At 37.8% G+C, this 19,731-nt stretch overlaps 1 protein-coding gene across 4 annotated transcripts in view; it reads right to left on the reverse strand.

The window, feature by feature from the left end:
• Positions 1-19,731, reverse strand: part of lpp (LIM domain containing preferred translocation partner in lipoma) — a 258,449-nt gene that overhangs the window by 122,306 nt on the left and 116,412 nt on the right. The window lies entirely within an intron of this gene.

A 19,731-nucleotide genomic window follows, 5' to 3' on the forward strand; every position in this document is an offset into this window, starting at 1 on the left:
TGATGTCAGAAATTTTATTTATCCAAGTCTACTGGCCAAATTAATTCACTACGGTCTTGAAAAGACTAAAATCCTGAAATGTGAATGTCACATGCCTAATTCTTGTACAACATAAAATTGCTGTGAACATGGTATCAAGCATTCCCCAAAGGCACAAGAGCACTTTACGTGAACTGTAATAACCTTGTGAACTCTGTGAAAACTCAAGCACTGCTACTAAGCATCCTACTTCCCCCTTTCTCCTCCTCCTGTGATGTCTATTTGTACTTTTCTCTGCCTTAGCTTACATCCTAAAGTCACTTGTAAGTTGCAAGTTGACATGAAATTATTATCTCCTTAATGCCTTATGTCTCTCTGACATCCAATGATTTTTGGATTTCTCAATTCAGGGCAACACGAGAGATGTAAATGTTTCAAAGATGGCATGTTTTAATGAGGAAGTCTGGAAGAACTGGGCAAAGAGAGACCAAGAGAGGGAGGTATGGGACAGTACCTTGAACTACAGAGCAAACTGAAAGAGGAAGTTAGTCTTTTACAAAACGTGGCATGAAGACCATATTACCAGCCCGATCTTATGAGCAAATTTAACTATTTTACATTTTGGCAAAATGGAGACAAATCTTTATGAATTTGTAGAAATTCAGTCATGCGAAAACAAGATTTTTAGAAAAGAAATCTACGTGTGAAGGTCCAAATGTACAAGTAAATTACTAAGGAAATAATGACCAGTTAGACTGGACTTTTTTTTATATATAAATTTAAATTTTTTATGATGTATTAATAATAGCTTTGTTTGTTCCAATATCAAGTGAGCTGACTATATAGGAGATGCAGCCTTCCAAATGCGAAGGTTGATATAAGAGCTAAATTAATCATTTGTTTTGGCCACATTATAAGGCAAAATTATATATATATTTTACAGAGAAGTCAAATCCATAACACATTGCGACATGCTTGGTGAAAAGATAAATGGTGGATAAGAGAAATGCTAAAATTCTATACTACTGTTCGACATTTTTACTCGAATTCGAAATTTGAGGTAAGTAAGGTTTTTTATAATAATTAATATTTTTTAGTAATTTACTATCAAAGGTCAAGAGTAAAGGCTTTAACAGTTCTATTTCAAATAAATTATGTTCTTTTAAGTCAGAATATTTCTGGGAAAAAATTATTAATGTTTTCCTAAAAAAAAAAAATTAAACTGTTTTCATCATTGATATCAATGATGAAAACAGTTTAATATTTTTTTTTTAGGAAAACATTATTAATTTTTTTCCCAGAAATATTCGAGTAATTAAGAAACTTTACTTGAGCACCAAATGTTACTTCAGCATATTGGAATGATTTCTGAAGGCCATCACATTTTTAATGTAGAATTGTTTTTATATATATGTAAAAATTAAATTGAAATATTTCACAATATTAATGTTTTACAGTATATTTGATAAAATAAGCATACAATTTTAACTATTTATTTCATCCATTTGTTTGCTCTCATTAGAGTGCGTTGCCTTACGTACGGTCAGTCGTACTGCGTCTTAGCTTAAGATGCTAGGGGAAAACTCCTTTCTCCGAAATACTGAAGCTTTTATAAAATAACGCAGTGCTACTGCACAGCCATACAATGCTGAGGCTTATTCGCACGCTATTGGCTAGTCAGTGGGAACTGCACCCAATGACAGTCTGACTGAGAAAGCCCCACTCTAATGCCGCTCTCAGCGAGTCTAGCTGCTCTCACTGCGAGAGCATGCTGCTCGCCTCTCTCCGCTCACGGATAGCGCTCTTTTCAGAGAGCGCTCTATTCCCTTGTTCCCTTCTCCTGCTGAACCTTGGGGGAGTCAGAGGGCTGAGTATCAGGAGGTCGGTGAGCTCACGCCGACCCAGTTCCCGCGTGCCTCACCGTCTCCTCAAAGAGAGATGTAGCACGTGATGTTTTCCCGCGCTCGACGCCGGGGGTCTCGTCTCATTAGGGGGATTTGATGAGGAGCCGTGCGATGACTCAGTGTCATTGGAGGTATCTGACGCTGAGGATTGGTCGGCTCAGTCGAGGACACCGCCCCCTCTCTGTCTCAGCACCGCAGCGACTTCAATGCTGGAAATGTGGATGCGGATTAGTTCGGCCCCAATAAGCCCATTAGCGAGCTCGGCTTGGACTGGGCCTCGCCTGAGGAGCCTGCACGCAGCAGGCTGGACGAGTGGTTTCTGCCAGGGTGCCAGCAGGCCCCTTGCCAAAGAAATGCCCCGTTCTTCCCAAAAGTCCACGAGGACACCTGTGGTTCAACCTAACTGAGATCAAGGATGTCAACAAAGCCACCTTCCTTGACTCCCGTCTCATACACCGGTCTCTTCCTTGTTCCCAAAAAAGACGTGGGCCTCAGGCACATTCTAGACCTCAGACATCTGAACAAGACCCTTATCAAACGGCCTTTCAGAATGATAACTTTTACAAAGTGCATGGATGCAGCACTCTCCCCTTTAAGACAAATGGGAATGCGCATTTTGAACTACCTCGGCGACTGGCTCATTCTGTCCCGGTCAGAGGCGGAACTGAATTTCTACAAATCTGTGCTCCTCAGCCAACTAGAATGCCTGGGTCTCAGAATAAACACAGCCAAGAGCTTGTTGCTGCCCAGGCACAGGATCTCTTTCCTGGGAGTGATTTTAGACTCACACTGGCTGTCAGACGAGTGCTCACTGACTATACAGTGGCTCGCATGCTCGTTCAGAACGGGTACCAAAAGACCCCTCAGAACGTTTCAGAGAATGCTAGGTCTTATGGCCTCAGCTTCATCAGTACTCCCGCTGGATATGCTGCATATGTGCCCCCTGCAGTATTGGCTGAAACCTTGGGTTCCTCCCCAAGCTTGGCGCCCGGGCAGTCTGGGCCACGGCTGTATCAGAGCCCTGGCTCCCTGGTCGACACCCAGTCTCTTCAAGTCTGGGATGAGCTTGGGGACAGTCTCCGAGACAAATGGTAGTCACCACGGATGCCTCCAACATGGGTTTGGGCGCTCTGTGCGAGGGCGAACCGGCCTTTGTTTCATGGTCGAGCACGGAGGCATGAATGTACATCAACTGCCTGGAAATGAAGCAGTACTGCTAGCCCTCAAGACCTTCCTAGCACGTCTCTCAGGTCACAACGTCCTGGTCTTTACAGACAGCACGACTGCATAAACCATCAAGGCGAAACTGGCCAGAGATCTCATCCTATGGGCGAAAAGCAACCTGCACTCTTTAAGAGGAGCACATGTGCAGGGGCAGACTGAACCAGGGAGCAGACACGCTATCCAGGGGACAAGTGTCCCCTGGGGAATGGACTCTCTACCCCCAAACGGTTCAAATGATATAGAGTGTTTTCGGGAGGGCAGAGGTCGACCTCTTTGCCTCAGAAAACAATTATCATTGCCCAACATTCTTCTCGAAGGGCAGGGACACGCTGGCGACTGGCCCCTCAATGGGAGCGCGTGGACCTCCCAGCGAGTGTTCTGAATATTATCAGCGAGGCTAGAGCTCCATCTACCAGACACCTCTATGCTCTTAAGTGGTCTGTGTTCTCTAGCTGGAGCGCAGCCAGAAACAAGGACCCGGTCTCATGTGAAGTATCAGAGATAGTATGACTCTCATTTCTTCAAGAGCTGTTGGATGCAGACAATTCTCCATCCATGCTTAAAGTCTGGAGCATCAGTTAAGCAAGTTGGTGACCTGTCTGGAGTTTGGCCCAGTTGACTCTAAAGTCAACCTCAAACCAAGACTCGACTATGTGCCCAAAGTCCTTTCAACCCCGTTCAAAGCACAGGTGATCCCGCTCACTGCTCCCGATCCACCACGGAGGACGTGCAGCAGTTGCACCTGCTCTGCCCAGTCAGGGCTCTGGGAGCATACATTGAGCGCTCTGCCCAGTACAGGCAGTCGGAGCAGCATTTTGTAAGCTTCGGTGGCCGCACCAAATGGCTTCTGGTCACGAAGCAGAGACTATCTAGATAGCTGGGGGATGCTATCGCTTTAACCTACGCTTCTATGGGCCTGCAGTGCCCCATAGGCGTAGGGGCCCACTTCAGGAGAGGTATGGCCTCCTCCTGGGCGTAGTCCATTGGGGTATCCATTGGTGATATCTGTGAAGCGGCAGACTGGTCTTCGCCGTGTACTTTTACCAGATTCTACAGTCTGCTCTACAGGCACTTATCCTTTCTGTGTAACTAAAAAAAATTTGGGGTAGGAGATGGTGAGCTCTACGAGGCCGGCCCTTCACAGTTAGCCCTGCACTACAAAAGTACATGACCCTTCTCTCGAATGGTGGCAAGCCTCAGTGAGCCTGGCCCTTTACAGTTAGCGCTTGGGGTCTATACTCAGAACACCCCTGCGCTGCAAGCACACAAGTCCCTTCATCATGATTGTGGCTGGCTTCGGTGAGTCCGGTCCTTCACATTATAGATCTTTGCCCCCTTATATGATATGTCAATAAACTCTAGCTTGGGACCCTTATTAGCATCCCAACTTGGGTGGTGTATATGTAGTTGCACTCATCATAGCACAGCGTGACTGAATAGATTCACCTAGTGTCTTAAGCTAAGACTGTTCAAAAGGGAACGTACTCGGTTACTAATGTAACCTCGGTTTCCTGAGATAAGGTAACAAGTACTGCATAGACGGCCGTGCTATGCTGCGCACGACTAGCGATAGTCGCTTCAGTCGATAAAAACCTGAATCCATGGCAATTCGAGCGTCTTTTATAGGCGGATTCCCCTGGAATTTCCCCGGGGATTCTCCTGCACTCAGTTCAGTGGGCTTCGCACTGATTGGTTCGCACAGTTACGCCGCTCTGACATTGGTCCGTGCAGTTCCCACTGACCAGCCAATAGCATGCGAGTAAGCCTCGACACTGTATGGCTGTGTAGTAGCACTGCGTTATTTTAAAAAGGCTTCAATATTTCGTCTTAAGCTAAAAACCGAGGTTACGTTATTCGTTCATAGCACAGAGTTAATACTTGTCGTTTTCCTCTAACAAATGAGAACAAACAGTAACTCTTGCAGTGCCTACCGTGAATCATCAGGTCAACTTCGTGAGCAAACACATGACATCATATAATGGGAAAAATGAGCCTGACAACTGAGGTTTAAGTCGCTCACAGCTAATGCTAAATAGGTCTCTGCATTGTGATACAGTGTTACGAAAAATAAATACGGACATTGTATATGTGTGTTCAGTAAGGTGTCTGTAGTGTGAGGTCACTGAGTTTGGGACATGTTATCCGGTTGCTGGTTCAGCTATGGAGAAACCAGGGGGCCCCTGTGCCATGAATGAGAGAGGTTCCATTTATGCTGCCCGGGAAGCGAAGGCAGTGCTTACTCGCTAATGAGACAAGCAGCAGGAACACCTACTTATTACCACACATTTCCACTCAACTCTTTATTGAGCAATTACACTCAAGTACCGGCTTTGTGAGAGCCGAATTCTAATCAGTAATTAAAGTTATTTGAAAGGACCATGAGAGGTATAATTGGTAATCAGGAACATGAATGTTGTTAAGGGTTGAGTTTAAAAAAAAGGAAAAAAGAAAAACAGGCTTTAGATGAAGCCAGTGAAGCATCAGAGCGGAGATGAAATACACTTCCAGTAACGGGACGATTACAGTATGTGTGCATTTTTCAGATGTGACCCGTAAAAAAAGGGTTTTATTCCAATCTAATCATGTGCTTATGCAGCTGTATTGTGTGTTTGCGTACACAGTATGCTCACTTTTTAACACAGCCTGCAACACAATTGTATTCTCTGCGCTGAAAAGAGTGGCGATTGACAAAGAAGTCAAGATATTATTCAGTCCGACCTTAAATTAAGCATATAGATGCTACATTTCATGAATGCTAACTTAAAGAGTGCCCCCACGGTTTTATAATGTAATCAGAGTGGCAAAGCAGTTCTAATTACTTCTAGACAGATGAGACAAGTCCTAAATCTATGTAGTATTAATGTGTAGGAATTGGACTGCAAAAGGTACATATTCAATATTCTCCATTGTAAATCACTCACATAGGTGACCAAAAGCTAGACGACTAAATAATTGCTTACCGTAATTATTTAACTATTGTAATTATTGTACCAAGAATTACTTTATTAATTTAATTATCGTAATTGACACCACTAAATTATATATACAAAATGTGTGTCAATAATTACAGTAATTAATACAGTAATTTTTGGTACAATAATTACAATAATTGAATAATTACGGTAAGCGATTTGGTCACATATGAAATTTGGTCACATATGTGAGCAATTATATATTAAAATAAAATGTAAAATATTATATTTATATAAAAATTATAAAAATATAATATATTTTAAATATATTTAAAATATATTATAAACATATTATTTATAAATATATTATATAATTATATAACATTAAGATTAATATTATGAAGACAATATGTTGTTTACAAATGGTGCAGTACTGTCATTCGTACTGTACTGTCAATGAGCAAGATAAAAAGTGACAGTGGTAAGGAAAAACTTTATAGAAACTAGAAATTTGACAGCCTTAAAATTTAGAATTTTGAAGAAGAAAAAAAAAACTTACTAACACTTACTAAACTATCTAAAACATTTAGTAAACTTACTACAGTATAAGCCCTTATCTGTCCCTTTAGGGTCCCCAGACCCCAGTTTGAAAACACTTCAAAAGGGAACATTGATTCTTCAGTTTTTTTATTTGATCAAAGCTACTTGGCCTGAAAAGTTCAAGAACTAGAACTAATGCTGTAATATAATAACTATAATCCATAGAGTATAACAATGATATTTGTTATATACCGTATACAGTATATAATATACTATAATCTTGTCATTCCGTAAATTCAACAGGTTTCTTTGTATTCCTTTAAATGCACAGAAGTTATTTGAGGATGAAAGTGTACAAGATTCATTTAATTTTGCAATATACAAATCTCTGTTTGAACTCGGCCCAACCTCTGTCCATCTGGCACTGATACTGACACAGCAACTGACAATGAAAGTTGGCAGTTTCAAAGGAGCATCTATTCTCATAGACATGGTCTAAACCCGTAAGAGCTTTCCGTGGAATGTCACTTTTGTAATCTGTGCCTTTTTATAAAGTACATATTTAGATTAATTGACATGTTTGTCTGCGCTCCAAATTCCCCAATGAATTTTATTTACAGGAGAAGTTTTAGCAGAAGCATCTTTGCACCGGCATTTAAACACACCACAGTAAACAAAATGAATGGCTGGGTGCATTTGGCAACGAGGATCTCCGGTTTAGTCGTATCACTGGCATGAAACTCATCTGTGAAGTGTCAAAAATCTTTGTCCTATCCCAAAATACATATAAAAAACAAACCACGAACAAAATGAACAAAAATGTGCTGGTCCATGCTGCACAAAATTATAGTAGTATTTAAAAGAAACTAACATTTCTAAACTAAAAAAAAAAAATCTAAAATAATTAAATAAATAAAAAAGACATAAATCTATAATCCTTCACAGGCCTAGAATTATAAAGTGTTATAATTACAAATGTGACATTTCAAATGGTTTATCTTTGTGGAGAAGCTCTCAAAATGTGCTACGGCAGAGAGATGTCCTAAATGCATTATTTTATCTGTAATTATCCGTCCGTATTCTCTCTAGCAACCGCTGCAGTTATGAGGTTTAGTCCTGCTCTTAATTAGCTATAATATACAACCGACTGATTTATGGCTTCATTTGGCTGAAAACGCCACCTTGGGTTTGAGGTTTTTTGGAGATGTCCTTCTTGAAGCACAGAGGAGTCGACAATGCTGGTTTGTGGAGATCTGAGAGGAATTCAAGAGGGACAGAAAATAGAGTTTTTAAATTTAGACATAAAAGCGGGATTAAACTATTGTGCGGGAGCAAAATGGAACAAGTAAAATGGAGAGGTGATGCCCTCGAATCCACAATCCCAGCAGTGTGATCTTCAATAAAAAGGACGTCAGCAGCACCATGATGAACAATTTCTGCACTACTAGTGAAAAGTGAGAGCTCTGAAAAATGACATCTTAAATGAAAACTAGCAGGGATGTAAATGAGAATCATTTTGATTTAGAGAGGCAAATGGAAACTCATAGTGTAGCCATGTATTTTTAATTCACATGCAGGGATGGATCTTGTAAATCTGCAGGTGGACATGTTCCAAAAAGATGTTCCAGTCCAGAACCATAGAGCTTCTGTACAAAGTGCAAAAGACAAAATGGAGGTTTCAGTGAAAGTATAGAGACTGAGATGAAAAGTGAAACATCAGTCCGAAAATGATGAAGGTATCAGAAGAGAGCAGTGCAGTCCATTGGTTGAAAATAAAAGAGGAATGTAGGCTGGATGAGTACGAGGGGTTTGTACCAAGTAGAGGAAATTCGCTACGTAATTCAAAGCAGACAGGTCACATGGTAGTTAAAGAGGGGCTAAAGGATATATAACCCAAGTGGGTGCCAAAATATACTGGGTACATGGTCTTTGATTTGCTCAGAATTTACATTGGGACTTGCGAAACAACACTGTTTATGGAGGGTACATATGCGAGCGGTACTGTACCTCAATGATATGTTCTTAGTTTTCAGACTTTGGATGTTGATTTCAAAACCACTGGCATATATCTACATAGAAATATGCTGTGCAAAGGCAAAACAAAGCAATATTGAGTTATCTTAGAGCACTAAAAAAAATGATTTTGCACAAAATATATTATACTGTATATATATATATATATATATATATATATATATATATATATACGCTTTAATATTTTAGAATAGGAGGTCCCTCACATCAGGATCATATCTGGGTTTTTTTGGCATTAACCCCTGTTATAGACTGTGATGTGTCTTTGACTGCATTAAGTTTACATTCAGAGAAATAAAATGAAACTGAAAATTGTTATCAGATAAAAAAATGCCAGTTAACTTTGAGGGACATATGTAAATATAAAACAGCCATTCGTAAGGAGGTCACAAAGATTTTCTTAAAAGTACGAGCAAAGTTCTAAAAACATTCAGGGAAGAACAGAAGAAATTAAGTCTGTGAACTGTCTGCACGGCCTTTTGTCAAAGTAAGCAGCATATGCCTGTGGTTTCCACGGGAACGTTAAGATTCTCATTTGTGGGTTTCCTGTCAGGTTTCCACAGAGAGACTAATGTAGGGAGTCTGACATAACAGCCGGTAGTCAGTTAGCTGATGACCAGCCAAATGTAGAGGGAGAGAGACAAAAATAATTCAAAACAAATAATGAAAAGTAAGTAAGCAGGGAAAAATCTGATGGGGAAAAAGAAAACAGAACAAAAACATTAAGAGAAAATAAAATTAATCTGCAAGTTTGAGTTTTGTCAGCAGCTTCTCAAAGTCTGTTTCTGGAGGAAAGATTCTCAAACGCTACTCAACGTCCTCTCTTTTCGGAGGAAAGACTTGCCAGTGTTTCCAACACTTTCAAGTGTTTCCATTCATTTCATCACCAACAGATAATCCTGCCTTATGATAATCGTTGGCTAGACAGCATAGACAATGTAAAAACAGCACTTTAAGCCACTTACCACCTAGAAATTGTGTAAATGTCTCTAACTGAAACATAAGTTGAATTTTGTACAAGAATTAGATGCACATCCTCTTAGCGTACTTAAGGGACATGTCACGAACTTTACAGATGCCTTAATACAGTAATCTCTGGGTTGCATGCCAATGGGAACTGAACTCAATAATATGACATATCACTTCCAGTGACAGGCTGATGATTGACCCTGTTTTAAAGATGGAAAATGAACATATGACATGCATCTTAAAGACATGACAGCTTTTAGTCAGCTTAATTCAGACCACTGCTTGGAGTTTCTTGTCTCACTCCAGCCCAGCAAGAACATAGGGAGCTGAATGAGATTGTCACAAATTAAACTGAAGTTTGATTTGCCCTAATTTTTCCATAAACCTCCAACTTGCATGTATTGCAAATGCAAATATGAAATTTAGCCATGTTTTTTCTGAGGCTTATCGACATAACAGAAATCAATTCTGAAAAATGAAAGCACAGATTAGTCGAAGGAAATTAAGATGTAGGAATTTGAAAAATATGTGTGTCAGTTTGCATTAAACTGGAACACAAAAAGAGATGCGAGTTTTAGTTGGCACACACAAAAAAGTAAGAGGACAGTTAAATATAAAAATAAATAAATGCCAAATAAAAAATGACCAATATTAAATGACAAATAAATATACACATTACCAAAGTTTGGGATCAGTAAGGGGTCAATTTAAAGTAACATGCTAAATTGATCACAGCACAACCACATTAAATTGATCAAGTGGGAAAGCAAAGACTATATACTAAATAAATAAAAAATACTATCAAATAAATACTATAAAAAACTAAAATAAAAACTTTCTATTCATTAAAGAATCCTGAAAAAGACATGCATCATGGTTGCCACATACATATTACACGTAATAATAAGAATAAAAGTTTCTTGAGCAGCAAATCAGCATATTAAAATGATTTCTGAAGGATCATGTGACACTGAAGACTAGAGTAATGGCTGGTGATAATTCTGATTTGCATCACATGAATAAATTACATTTTAAAATGTATTAAAATAGAAAACAGTTATTTTAAATTGTTTAAACTGTTAACTGTTAAACTTGTGTTTACTGTATTTTTATTAAATAAATGCAACCATAATGAGCAAAAGAAATCAAAGATTTACAGAGCCCAAACTTTTGAACGGTAATGTAAATTAGCTAGGGATGCAGGCTATATCGACCACATATCGATATCGGCCGATAAATGGTCATTTTTTACGTTATCGTTATCGATCCGATAAGAAAATTAGACCGATATATCAAAGCCGATAGATAATAGATTATTTACTTCAGTTGAGAGATGCGTGCTGTTCGCCATGATGGTTTTGAATGATTGGAATAAGTTCAGTGCAGCACAAATCTGTCACATAGGCTTCATAACATTATAATAAGAACACGCCTGTAAAAGCATGTTGTGAATTCGTGTTCGCCAGTGTTTCAACGCGTCAAGTGCGTTGTGGCGGAAAAAGCACGTCTATGGAGTTAAGGCTTCATGATACAAGCATGCCACAGACAAGTTCTTTTGAGCATTCGCAGCATTTTGTGCCATTGTAAGTTGTAATATGTTTATTTTGTGTTTATATATATATATATATATATATATATGATTAATCTAATATAGGATGCGTTTGGTTGAGTTAATGAACGATGCAGTAAAGCGCTTAATTGTACGGTGGATCATCTTTATCTTTAGCGTGCACAGCTCAAACAGCAATGCACATTAATAACTATGATTGGGACTGTCATATACTGTCCAATACGTTCTGACCAGCACAGTCAAGTGCGCTTGTGCATTCACATCATTTTTGTGTTTTTGTGTTTTTTACATTAAACACATTAAGTTTATGTAATATAAATATCTGATTAATCTCACATAGGATGCGTAAACGATATTACCTTTTGTTTATGCATTCAGGCTATCAATATGATCAAGTATATAAAAATTTGAATTTAGATTTATCGGCCAATATATCGGTTATCGACTTTCAAATCTAAAGAATTATCGGTTATCGGTATCGGCTAAAATGTTAATATCGGTGCATCCCTAAAATTAGCCGAAGGAAATTAAGATATAAGGATTTGAAAAATGTGTGTCAGAAGATAAATTTTTTTTAAAAAGCAACAGCAAAAAAAAAAACCTAATAATTTGCCCACCCTTTTAGGAAATTATCATTATACAGATTTTTTAATAAAACTTATTTTGCTTGACTGATGTGCAAAGAAAAATGAAATGTCAACTTTAATACCAATCATAAGTCTTTGCAAATTTTGGCAGTGGACTACACGAACACCAAAGTAGTAAATATTAATCTATGGCTAACCCCATTTTCCTGTCTTTAAGTAAATCAGACCGCTGGGCGAACGTTACGTCACCCAATTAATATTCATAAGCCATGCTGATACAGTTTATGAGTCTTCCCCACTTTTCAGATAGTGGTATACACTCCTGCCAAAGACTGTTCCTTCAATCTTCTAATTAACGAGGAGGTTGTCAGGACATAAACAGCTCCCCATCACATCCGCAGTTCTCCTTACTCCATTCCCACATTATCCCAATGGAAAAGTAATGGCCATAATATAGTATGTTCTCTTCTAGAACAAAACTCTTTCTCAATAGTAATGCGAACAGAGAGGGCATCTGTCCCATACTTCGTTTAGTTTAAACATGACTATATGCAAGTACTGCAGTTATTTTTAGCAATCTATGTTATTATTATTTCTAAGCATATCCTATAGACATTATGTAGCCCCTGCCCCTTTTCAGCATTGCACTCGTTGTGTTCTGTGTTCTGGTTTATATTTCCACAGCATGAAGGTAAGATCTTATTGATTGATGAATGAATCACTCATTTTAAAATCTTCCCGGTCTACTGACATTTGTTATGACATGTTTCAAACATGACAATCCTCATGATAACTTTCGTTATAAGTAAATCCACTTCACCAGCTATTTACTCTTCGAAAGCGATGCCATAGAAATATACAGGGCTACCGCAAAAAAACTGAATTTCGAACACAAAATTCTAAAGATGTCTGCTGCACTTGTTTCTCTGGAACATAAGGTCTATTAAACCATGACTGGATTACTGTGTGCAGCATATTTAAACTTACAATAGAGGATGCAAATCTGATCCACACAAGGTGACGGTCACTCCAGCATAACCACAAACCTCAATCTTTTTGAAATCTGAAAGTGTGCCAGTATAATCAGGACATGGTTCAGGCTGGGTACTGGGTACTTTTAATCAGAAAAATGAAGGAATCCAGCAGCATGTTACACAAGATAAACAAGCCATTTTCACAGGTCCCAGACCTTAATAATGTGGTTGGGAAGGGGTGCATCACATATTCATTTTATTTGATTAATTTAAAGGTTTACAAACTCCCATGTCGTTCTGAACCTGTTTGACTTTCTGCCTCCTGTGCACTACAAAAGATGATATTTTAAAGAATGTTTCAACTGTTTTCGTCAGTGGAATGCAAAAGACACTGGACTTTCATTGTATTGACCGAAAAGAGAGAGAGACAAAGAAGAACATTTTCACGGAAGAAAGAAAAACTATTAACCAAAAACCCTTCAAACCGAATTCTTAAATGTTTTAGTCGATTACCTGTTTGAACTGGACTTTATAGATGTGTGTTTTGTTGGTTAAGTCTAGAGATCATACTGTCCAATATCATATAAAACAAAATCCTGCAAACATCAAAGGCCTGACTAAATCGTTCAGAATTTACTGCCCTAATCACATGTGGCACAATTAAAGGCAATGTGTACGGCTGCCACTTTCCTTTGTAAGCCAGACATACTGTAATAGCTTATTTAGTCTCCACTGTATGCAAGCCATGGATGTTGGCCATGTGATGACAGAACTCACAGCATTGTTTGAGCTATAATAAGTCCAACCACAAATCTTTCTCCCAGCAGCCCGCATAAGGAGAATGACCTTTGACCAGTAGGGTGTTCAGAATTCTCTGCACTCTATGGAAGGGCATAAACGGTGTAATGGGATATGAAGTGATTGATGAAGGCAACTGCATGAAACAGCAGAGATCAACACAGTCGCATTAGGATTCTTGGAAAAGTGTCACAGTTACAGCGAGGAGCGAGGCTTTCTGTAGCTTCTTCTGCCACTATTTTTTTTTATTTTTTTACTAATTACATGACTTGCTGTCTAATAAATAAAATTGATCCAATTATCTGTGCATTAATCATAATTAATCGCAGATCAATTTTTGCTGAGAAAAGTCCCTTATTTGATCATTTGTGGCAAATGAGTAAATTAAAGAGGCTTCAGAAATCAATATATTCATTTAGTTGTGCTCCATCTAGTTTGTTTTGAACACACAAATATGTCCTGTAAGAATGACTAAAGTTCCAGGCTGGGTCAAAGTCAGGGGGTAGACTCTCGACCCCAGCTGGCTCTGATGGCTTTCTGTCTTCCTCCTTCGGACTGTTTGGACATGGACCTCCTCCAAAAGGACTAACTACCTGATGGCCCAAATCTATATAACGTAACCCAAATCTGACTCCTAGAACCCAATGGCATGGGGAGCCTTGGGGATCTTTTGCTAGTAAGTGAAGTCCCTCATTTGCATTTATTCTAATCTGCATTTTTATATCAGATCCCCATTTAGATTGATATAAAAAGTAAACACTGATGTAAACAGATATAATCTCCCTCTTATCCTCTGATAACAAGCATAGATGCCCGAAGTCTGACCTCTAAAAAATCTAGAGTGTGTGTGTGTGTGTGTGTGTGTGTGCGTGCGTGCGTGCGTGTGTGTTGCTGAATTAATTTATTGGAGTCACCAAATAGAAAACTGATTATGTTAATGTGAGCATGCTCAGTCAGTATGGATATGGTGTTCTGTGGTTTTAATCATGTATACCTATACCTGCAATTTTTTTATTTAATTGTACATTATAATGCTATGATGTCAAAATTCACTTGTTCACTATTTTACGGGTTTTTTTTACATTTATTTAGACAAAAAAAAAAGTTCAGAATTCATATTTCTATGTCTTTAGTTTGTTTGTGTTTTAGTTTGGTTTTCCCTGTTCTCATTTGCCTCTGTTCTCTTTCATTGTTTGTTTCCTTCGTTGCTCATTACTCTCTAGTTTGTCTCCATGGTTTTTGATTGTGTTCGCATGTGTCCCTGGTTACATTAATTATCCCTGTATGTATTTAAGCCCTGTGTTTCATTCTGTTCCTTTGTCAGTTCTCGGTCATATATGTTGAAGTCTATTTTGTGTTTTCTCCTGCGTATTCCTGTTTTCTGAGCTTTTTTTTTTAAATAAAACGTATTTGAGTACTTCTCCTTCGTCGTGCAATTTGACCAACGCAAAATGACAATCATATTGACAGAAAATTAGAGATGCACCGATTACAATTTTCTAGGCCATTCCGATTTTTCATGAGTTTGGCCTGCCGGATTTTAGCCGATTCCGATTTCATTTTTTCTAACCACTTTACAGCAAACACAAATATTTATTTTCTATCTTTTCTTTAATAGAAAATATATTTTTTTTTAAAAAAATTAAATAAAATAGAACTATATAAATTATTACTCCTGGTGTGGGAAATTCACATATCTAAGTGTAGTGTTATGGTATGGAAGAACCTTTTTCACTTCCAATATTCAACAAAAAAAAATGTGATATAGGCCTATTCACTTATTTAGGAAATTAAACTTCTGTATGAAAACAGGTAATGGCAATAAGATAATATATAAATAGCAAATACAAATAAAATAAATATAGCCTTGCAGTATAAAGATATTTCTCAAAACACATACACACACAGGCCTATTGCAATCACAAGTTTAAATGGGTACATTTTCTATAAATATTTTTGAGTCTTCATTTTCTTTTCTGACATAGCCTACTCCAGTTCTTGTTAAAACACACCAGACATGCAAATTCTGTGCATTTTGGGCACTTTTTGGGTGAAATCACATTTATTCTATTTATTCAATTTATTATTGATAATTTGTATTATTTAGTTATTAGTTTGTAGTCTAATATGTAGTCATTGTTCATTGCTTAAGTATTTTTTGCCGCGACAAATCAATCACTCCTTTACAACTGGCTGCACGCACATTCATTCACTGAGCTCGCGGCTGCTGCAACTTGCGCTTTTTTCACGACTCAACCTCCACGGACCGTTTCTAATGTTTTATCAGACAATAACTACTCAAGATTTTGCTTTAGTATAATTTTCGGGACAATCAGGGCCGGATTCGGGACAACAGCTTAGATTTCGGGACTGTCCCGAATTTTTCGGGACTTCAGGTCACCCTATGCGGCACCTGAGTGCATTTGACTGGCATAAAATCGGAATATGTCAGACAGACCGGCCGGTTGACGATCATGGCCGATCACGTGAACATCGGCCGATTCCGATCACCAGCCGATCAATCGGTGCATCTCTACAGAAAATGTAATATTGGTGCATCCTTGTCCTAAAACATTGAAAATAAATAAGGGTAGGGTACGATAGCGTGTGCTCTCAAGTAAATAAACAGACTTTTGTTGTTTTTCTTTTTCTTTTTTTGCATTCAGGTAATTGTGCTTCAGAAATTTGGGACAATGACAAAGAGCTAAGATGCACATTCAAAACAGTCCGATAATACCCTGAAAAATGTTGACAGGTTTTATGCCAAATTGTTTATCATGCAAATTGTGTTGTATGTAAAGTTTCCAAGTGGCCACCCAAATATCTGGTAGTTTAATCCTCTTATATCGAAAGAGACAATGAAGTTACGAGAGATAAAACGGCAGTGATGTATCTGGATTACACTTCTCAAAATGAGTTTTTGGATTACAGTCCTACTTCAATTTAACCTAAAGCCCCATGTGATTTTAAAATGAAGTACTCATATTTAACTTTAGTGAAAACATTTGACACATTAATTCTGAGCGAGAAAAAAAGGCAAACACACAAACACAAGCCTTCCATATTTCATTAAGAGACTAATATTTCAACCCAGATGTTATTTGCTTTTTTTGGACCCTTTAACAGCATACATTATTCACTGATATCATAATACTTGCACAACACAGCTCAGAGAGCATTACAAATTATGTTATCATCTTATGTGCTTATTCACAAGTACCCTTTATCCTAAACAACGTTTTCCATTTGTAATAAACGTATGTTTTCCAACAAACAGACATTGTTATTTTTGACACAAAAGTTTGTTTTGAAGTGTGTTTGACTATTTAAAGACCAGATTATCATGATTGGGTTTTGTAGATAACGCAAAGCATTACAACTTCCTAAACCAGAGTAGGGTTCCTAAAGACTGCTTAAGTTTAACATTAAACATTTTTTTTTGTAATTCTTAAAGGGATAGTTCTCCCCCCTCCATATATATATATATATATATATATATATATATATATATATATATATGTCATCCCAAGTGTTGCTAAAACAGAGTCTGACAGACCTTTTCTCTGCATTGTTATTTTTCTTATAGCGCAGCAAACTCACTCACACAGAAATTAGATACGTGTGTGTGTGTGTGTGTGTGTGTGTGTGTGTGTGTGTGTGTGTGTGTGTGTGTGTGTGTGTGTGTGTGTGTGTGTGTGTGTGTGTGTGTGTGCTGGGGTTTTAGTGTGCAAGTATTGTGTATATGTATGTTTGAGGTTGTTGAGAGTGTTAAGCAACTACAGGCATCCCCAGAACGAGTAAATAAGATGTCGAGGTCACTGTTTAATAAGATGTCGAGGTCACTGTTTTCACACTAGTAAAACTGCAATCAAAAAAAAAAAAACACTTTGTTTTTCAATTTCAATACCGAATAAATACACAAGCTTGTCACTAAAAAGCAACACGGTCTGGAAACTATGTAAAGCAGGTGTTTACACGCCCTTCACTCTTTTGTTCGGTTTTGCTTTCTTGAACAACTGAGTGAACAAGTTCCTGTTTTTACTGACTATCCGCTGTGAATTAGATGTGCAGGTGTTTAACTGTTGAGCGCTGAGTTGGCTAACTCTAAACTAATATACATAACAGGCAATTTTGACGTTTGTCACATCATAGGGTGCCATGGTCCTGTAGAAAACAAGAACATAATACTGGCTAAAGATATGGGTATCTGCCAATAGTCAGCCATGGATAAAAATAGGACATTAAAGACACATAAAAGTCATAAACTGGCATGCTGCCACCTTTTGATAGAGACAATAGAGAGGGGATCAGGACATTTAAAAATTCAAAACATCCTACATGAGCACCACAGATTAATGTGTTTGGGACATTGATTGTTAGGCCACGGTTCCAACAAAACGAGTGTCACTTCTTTTTTCTTTTTTTAAAGCAGGATGACAGGCTTGTCTAGATTTGCATGTAAAAGAAAAACAGAGAAATTATTATATGTGATTAAATATAAGGCCAATGACATCTAATTAGTATTAAATGAATGTGATTGGCTTTATCTTCATTAATGCATTTAAACAAATAACACACAAACATGTGTATTTAATGAACATTTATCTGCTGTCTTAAACAAGCTTGTTATTTATTTATTTTTAAATAGTTGATCAAATTTTAAGACCAATTCATGCAGAAATCCAGGTAAATTCAAAGGGTTTCGTACTTTATGCAGATGCACACACACGCACACACACACACACACACACACACACACACACAGGTTTTTCCACATTTCCCATCAGATTAGTCTAATGTGAACATCAGCATTAAAAACCTCATTAGCCCTGTAAAAACTCTCACTTTGACGAGACACCTTTACAATGATTCCCTATTACTGTTTGCTTTATCTTCTATGATGTTCTTTACTTAATATAAAGTACCCTTGCTCAGATAATTGACACGTTCACTTATCTCCATTAATAAAAAGTCAATTAGCTTGCCAAGGAATTGGGCTTATCCGCTGTAATAGAGGCCTAATGAACTGCCCTCGAATCAAGGCCTCAACTCACCCTATCTTCCTGCACATTTTCTCACACAATAGCGCAGGGGCAGATACAGCACCTAAAACAGCTTTTATGTTCTGTATCTGCCTTTCAACCTTCAATTAGAAATGTTCCAGACAGAAGCTCAGAATAAGTCAAGAGGTTAGTCAGACATGAAGTCATAGCACTGAATACAGACGGTGGCGAACAGTGATAACAGGCAGACTTCAAATGTGTGTGCCGTCTGACTACTCTCTAACAGCACATGTAGTCAATACGAAATGATAAAACGGAATGAGTAAATCTGTATAGAGGCATACTAATTCTACTTTGGCAACAGTCAAAGTGTCTGAAGAAACACTTTTATATTTTAAAGGCAGCATTCTGCATTTTCTGACTGAATAAATAAAGCAATCAGCTTTAAACAGGTCCTTGAACAGAATGTAGCATAAAAACAATTCCAAAATATATACCCAAAAAAGCAGGTACTCAATGCCAAACAGGTATTTGGTTGGCTGGCTAACACTAAACAACTGAGGTAAACATTCCAACTGTCTGTTGTTTAAACTAATCCATAAGAATCATGTCCTGAATTAATACCTGAGAAACAAATAATATAAATATTTTGTATTTTTTAAACTGTTTGTCACTGTCAGTCTTGATCAGCCATGGCTGTATTTCATCTGGTTTGTTTTTATGTTTTCTAGCCTTGACTTCACATTGTCATATGCAGCTGCAAGCTGGCGGTAATAAACAGTAGCACAAGGGAGGTATTACACAACGCATCCACTTCCTGTGGCAAATATTGGATAATATAAGTCTGATACTGTTTTTCAAGCACCTTGTTTAGATAGAGACACCCTAAAATTTGCAGAAGTGTGAACCACAATGCCCATGAGAGCCCTTCTAGCGTGAGACATACCTGTGCAAAAACTCTTCCTCTGTGCTCTCTAAAGTATATGTAACTGTAAGATTAATGAAAGTTAAGATAAGAAAAAAAGACTGTTTCAATGAACTAGTGCAGAATTAAAGGAACATCAGCAAAAAACGGGCTAAAATGTGGTGAAATTGGAATAAAATATTGCCTTCAACCTAGCTCATTAATTATTGATTCAAATTATTATAGTAAAAGAACAGATTGTGTAATTCTTAGACTGCATCAAAAGTTCCTCTTTGCATAAAAAAAAAAATTGAAATAATGAAATTATATTTT

Source organism: Siphateles boraxobius, unplaced genomic scaffold (assembly GCF_051911475.1).
Source record: "Siphateles boraxobius isolate OS27281-9 unplaced genomic scaffold, OSU_SipBor_1 41, whole genome shotgun sequence".
Classification (NCBI taxonomy): Eukaryota; Metazoa; Chordata; class Actinopteri; order Cypriniformes; family Leuciscidae; genus Siphateles; species Siphateles boraxobius.